General features: G+C 43.8%; 2 pseudogenes; both read left to right on the top strand.

Moving 5' to 3' along the window:
• Positions 1-1078: 1078 nt before the first annotated feature.
• LOC105074284 (upstream stimulatory factor 2 pseudogene) lies at positions 1079-4998 on the top strand (annotated as a pseudogene).
• An 822-nt stretch (positions 4999-5820) lies between these two features.
• LOC141577387 (10 kDa heat shock protein, mitochondrial pseudogene) lies at positions 5821-6226 on the top strand (annotated as a pseudogene).

The following is a 6226-nucleotide window of genomic DNA, read 5'->3' as shown; positions in this document are numbered from 1 at the left end:
AGAATTATAAAAGTGCCCTCTTTCCCTCTGAACTACACCCTGATTTGGACAATAAATTAAATGGCCTTCCTACTGACAGTTAACCTAGAGTACCTATTTAAATACATACTTGCTATATACTAAATTAGAATCTCTAAGAAAAGGGCCTGAAAACATGTCTTTAGCAATGTCAAGGTCAAGCACATTTGTAATGTATTATTCTAGCAGAATACTAGTGTTGCTTTGTGACCCAAAACCCATTATCATTGTTTCAATTGGACAGTGAGTTCCAAGTTAAAATTGGAGAGAAATAATCTCACCTGATAGCTTAGCACCACTTGTCTCCTTAAAGTGATGATAGAGGAGGAGTACTGACACACATAGGACTGGCTTGTAGGGAGGGGCAAGAGAGTATGAGACAGCAAGTAAAGTGAAATAATGCTCTGGAAGTAGGGTGGCCTCAGGACGGAGCTGTCGTAAGAGGCAATGAGCAAAGCTGAGCTTCTCAATAATATTTTCCTTTGAGTCAAGTAAGAGAAGAGATTCATGAAAGTATTCTTCATGCCTGAGAACTAGGAGCAAGAATTAATGGGGGTAGATGGAGATAGAAGAAGTATTTTAAGATTCTGAGGCTACATTAGAAGGAAGATAGAATGTGGTACTGTTGGTTTTTGTTTATTTGGGGGGTCAATGGGATTTGGTAATATCTGCACATATGGTCATTTGTAAGACAGGCACTTGTAGGATATCTGTGTTTTTATATAGGTGTCAGAGATGACCATCTGGGTTTTAAGGTTTTGTTTTTGTTGTTGTTAATTGTATAATTTGTCTTTACGATGACAGTGAACACATTTGATTTAGTAAATATGCATCATCTGTGGACGGTTGTGTGCTGAGCCATTCACACATGCTCATTTGATTACCTTTTAGCACCAGAGCCACATAGCTAAGGAATAAATTAATAAATGGCTGGAAAGGTAGAAGTTTGTCTGTATCCCAGCAGAGCTGTTGCCCCATGATATCTCCATGAGTTGGCAACTTGAGCCAAAATAACTCTTCTATGGGCTGCAGTACCAAGCAATACTGCCTTAAATATAAGTACCCATATCATAATATTTCATCCAAAAACTCTTTGAATGGGGGGTGGGAGGGACTTTTTAAGGCTTTTTTTGATGTATAATTGATGTACAATAAATTGCATGGTTTCAAAGTGTTTATTTTGAAGAGGTTCTGGTCTTTTAATTGATATTCTGGTAAGTCTGCCATTATAATGTGTCTTCTAAGCATATAGTAACTGGGTAGAGAAATGAAATCACCTATTAATTTAACCTGAGGAAACTGTGAAGTATGCACAGGAAAATGATTACATGGAGTTGTTATTGTTAAGACTTGTCCATATTTATAGAGCACGTATTCTCTCCAAACTTCAAGAGCTGGTGACTTTTCATTTATACATATTTAACTGAGAGAATGGAGCAAATAATTACATGCCAGATGAAGGACAAGGGATAATAAATGCTTGAGAAGTTCTCAAGAATAAGGCATGGCTGGACTGGAGAGGTAAGGGAAAGTTGTGGAGGAAAGATCATGAAACAGGTAGAAGAAAGTGAGTTGGAGTTTGAGCCAGAGTGTGGAGAATCATGTGATTCACCAGGCAAAAATGGGTAGAAGAGCATTCTAGAGAAAGAGAGAACGGTGAGTACAGGTGGTGAAGCGAGTGGCCTCGCTTGGCTGCAGTCCAGGATGGGTGAGGGAAAAATAACAACAACAAGTTAAATTTTGGCAAAATAATGGAGGATCTTAATTGCCAAACTAAAGGATTTGAATTGTGTCCTTTGAGTCAAGGGAAACTACTGGAGATTTTTTAAAGTAAGAGTGTTGGTACAGGTTTCATTGCCTTGTTATTGGGACTGTGTGTTTCTCCGTCACCTCTGCCTCTGCATGCTGCAAACCTTTTCATTTCATATTTTCATTGTGGTTATCAAGCGAATGACTTTTAAATTGTCTTTTATAGTCAGTCTGTCACCTCCTTATTTTTCTAAGTATTATTGAATCTTTCTGCTTATATAAATAAAGTAATCAAACCAGACCTGGTAGAGAGAGGGAGAAAAAGATATATTATTTCTACTGTGGAAGTAGAGTGTGGCTTAATTTAGAAAATACTATGAAATGTCTCCTCCATCCCCTCCTGCCCCGTGGCGTGAGTGCGAGGCTGGGGTGGGTGGGCCCGGCCGCCCGCCCCCTCCCCTCCCTGCCAGGCCTGGCGCCCCGACACCCCTGCCCCAACCCCCCACGGACATGCTGGACCCGGGTCTGGATCCCGCTGCCTCGGCCTCCGCTGCTGCAGCCTCCAGTCACGACAGGGGACCCAAGGCAGAGGAGGGTGTCTAGCTGCATGAAGGCGGGGACAGCCCTGAGATGGAGGAGCAGACGGCCGTGGCCATCACCAGCGTCCAGCAGGCGGCGGTCGTGACCACAACATCCAGTACCAGTTCTGCACAGAGAATAATGGAGGACAGGTGATGTACCGTGTAGTCCAGGTGACTGATGGTCAGCTGGATGGCCAGGGCGACACAGCAGGCACCATCAGCGCCATGTCTACGGCTGCCTTCACGGGGAGGGGGTGCAGCAGGCTGTGACCAAGGTAGGTGTAAATGGCACCACCCAGCGCCCCAGCCCCGCAGCTGCCTCTGTGCCCCCAGGCCCCCAGCGCCCTTCCCACTGGCTGTAATCCAAACTCCCTTCAGCAATGGTGGCAGCCCGGCAGCTGAGGCTGTCAGTGGGGAGGCACGATTTGCCTATTTCCCAGCATCCGGTGTGGGAGATACCACGGCTGTGTTGGTGCAGACCACAGACCAGAGCTTGCAGGCCGGAGGCCAGTTTTGTGTCATGATGACGCCCCACCACGTGCTTCAGACAGGAAGGCAGAGGACAACTGCACCTCTGCCGCACCCCTACTCCCTGAAAATCGATGGAACCGGAACGCCGTGGGACGAGAGGAGGAGAGCTCCGCACAGTGCAGTGGAGCAGAGGCGGAGAGACAAGGTCAACAACTGGATCGTCTAGCTTTCAAAAATCATTCCAGACTGCAATGCGGAGAACAGCAAGACGGGCGCGAGGAAAGGCGGGATCCTGTCCCAGGCCTGCGACTGCGGCCGGGAGCTGTGCCAGACCAGCCAGTGCGTGCGGGAGACCTTCAAAGGGGCCGGGCGGCTGCGGATGGACGACGAGCTCCTGAGGCAGCAGACGGAGGAGCTGAAGAACGGGACGCCGCTCTCCGCGCCCAGCTGCAGCGGCACGACCTGGAGATGCCCACCGTGCGGCGGGGGCTCCGGCCTCCACTGTCCCCTTCGCCAGCCCTTAGCACAGAGAGGGACCGACACCCCTCCCTCAGCTGTGTTTTCTTATAGTAGATTTTTAACAAAAAATGGAAAGAAATCATGCATTTCTGTGGAGAAGCGCCCACCGCTTCCCTCAACTTGGAAAGGATGAGCTCTTCTCCCATCTGTCTCCCTTCTCGTGGCCCCACGAAGCCCCGGCACTTCTGGTGGTCTTGCCCGGAGGCAAGAGGGAGGACAGAGGCCCTGCCATATGTCTCTGCCTCCTTGGTCTCTAGAGGTACTGAGACAGGGTGCTTACGGGAAGGAGGGGAGCCTATGGGGGTCCACGGGGCCTGGACCTATGCAGGGAGGCCATGTCCCACCCCACCTCTTTTTCTGGAACCCTGCTCCCCTTTGGGTGTGTAAGTGTGTTTTAATTTTCTTTATGGAGAAATGGACAAAAATATATATATATATAGAGAGAGGTTTTTAATTGCAATAAACAGGCCCCATGTGGCCCCGCCTAAAAAAAAAAGAAAAGAAAATATGAGTTTTGAAGTAAAAGGAATCCTAGGTGACATCTGAGGTCCTGAAAGATTCAGAGATATTGGGCCCCTGTCGCCTCTGATGAGCCAAGGCTGTACTGTCTCACTACTTTCTTGACCTTTATTTTTAGACATATATTTAGAGAATTAAAGCACATTCAGCTTAAGAATATCCCCTCCGCATTTTTTGGAATGTCATAAAGAATCCTTGGAGACTATAAATGTAGAGTTCAGGGTAACAAAAGGGTACTTTTCTATTTTCATCTTATTGTTTATTAATTTCTTAATTCAGGTATACAAATAAAGTATGATGTTTAAATAAATATGTGTTTAAAATATGAAGAAATACACATAAGCGGTTCAACAGTTTATCTTAAAGCCATATTTATAGTCCTCTAAGTGGTGGAAATGCTCTACAGTTTTTAAGTTATGAGAATTTAATAACACAGCTTCCTTCACAGGGTCATTGCTGATACAATTATTTAAAATGAGGTCATACTGGAGTAGGGGGAGCCCTTAATCCAGTATAACTGGTGTCCTTACAAAGAGGGGAGATATCACAAGTAAGCTGAGGAGAGAGGCCTGAAACAGACCCCTCATGAGGAACCAATCCCGCCAACACCTTGATTTTGGATTTCTAGCCTCTAGGTCTGTACAACAATAGGTTTCTTCTGTTTAAGCCACCCAGTTGTAGTATTTTGTTATGATATCACTAGCAAATTAATATAAATATGAAGTGATCCACATCCATCCTATCCTAGCAAATAAATAAACATCTTCCTTTGTGCTGATGACATAATCCTGTTACTGCATTCAGGAGTCAACTTAAAAAGCAAATAGATATTATTGGCCATCAAGGAAATGCCAAATAAACCCACAATGAGATACCACTTCAAATCCAATGTCTATAAACAAAAAGTGAGATAATAACAAGTGTTACTGAGGATGTGGAAAAACTGGAATCATGTATATGCTACCCATGGTAATATAAAATGGCACAGCTGCTTTGGAAAAACTCTGCCAATTCCTCAAATGGTTAAATATGTAAACATAAGTTAACATGTGACCCAGAGATTCCATTCATAGGTAAATAACCAAGAGAAAAGAAAATTAAGTCTACATGAAACTTGTACACAAATGTTCATAACAGCATTATTCATAATAGGGAAAAGGTAGAAACAGCCAAAATGCTCATCACCTGATGAGTGGCTAAACCAGTTGGTATCTCCACACCATGGAATATTATATGACAACAAAAAAGTGAAGAACTGATTCCACAGTATATGAACCTTGAAAACATCCTATGTAAGACAGTTGTGAAAGACCACATATAGTGTTTTTCCATATGTATGAAATGTCTAAAATAGGCAGTCTATAGAGAACAAAGTAAATTAGGGGTTGCCAGGTTTAGGGAAATAGGGATACTTAAGGGGAGTGAGGCTGCTTTTTGGGGTAGTAAAAGTTTTCTAACATTGATCGTGATGAAAGTTTTACACAAAATGCGTAAGTACACAAAAAGCCAATGAATTAGACACTTTAAATGGGTGAATTGTATACTGTGTGAATGTCTCAATAAAGCAGTTTTCTAGAAAACAACACAGATGATAAGTTACAGAAATTTGTGGTCAAGAGGAACAACTGATTGAGTACTCATTTATCACACACGTATTATTTCAGATACTTTGTTAAATATTAGGTATGAACAGATGATTGGGAGAACTTAGATTCCTTCTCAGTTGTAGAGACAGAATCATTAACAACTAACTTTAATGAAACAAAAATCAGAATTGTTATTTTAAAGCAACAGCCTCTAGAATTCAGATCAGGGGAGACACTTAAAATTCCTCCGTTTTGGGGGCGGGGGCGAGTGCGCTTGTGTGCTGGACGGCTTTTCCCAAGTCCACGTGGCGGGAGGCCTGGACCGCGGTTTCTCCTTGTGGCAGTGGCCAGAGGGGAGAGTACGAACTGCGGGAACCAGAGTCATGGTAGCACAGGCATTTAGAAAGTTTCTCTCCCTCTTTGACCGCGTATTAGTTGAATGGAGTGCAGCCAAAACTGTAACCAAAGGAGGCATTATGCTTCCAGAAAAATCTCAGGGAAAAGAATTGCAGGCAACAGTAGCAGCTGTTGGATCCGGCTCTAAAGGGAAGGGTGGAGAGATTCAACGTTAGTGTGCAAGTTGGAGATAAAGTACTTCTCCCAGAATATGGAGGCGCCAAAGTAGTTATGGATGACAAGGATTATTTCTTATTTAGAGATGGTGACATTCTTGGAAAATATGCAGACTGAAATGTATAGTATGTGAAATGGCATCACGTGAAGTTGCCCATTCCACTGAAATTCTGAAATCTTTTCATCATGTAAATAATTTGCACATCTCTC

This window comes from Camelus bactrianus, chromosome 4 (assembly GCF_048773025.1).
Source record: "Camelus bactrianus isolate YW-2024 breed Bactrian camel chromosome 4, ASM4877302v1, whole genome shotgun sequence".
Taxonomy (NCBI): Eukaryota; Metazoa; Chordata; class Mammalia; order Artiodactyla; family Camelidae; genus Camelus; species Camelus bactrianus.
The sequence above is the reverse complement of the archived record's forward strand: the minus strand, read 5'-3'. Positions and strand labels throughout refer to the sequence as shown.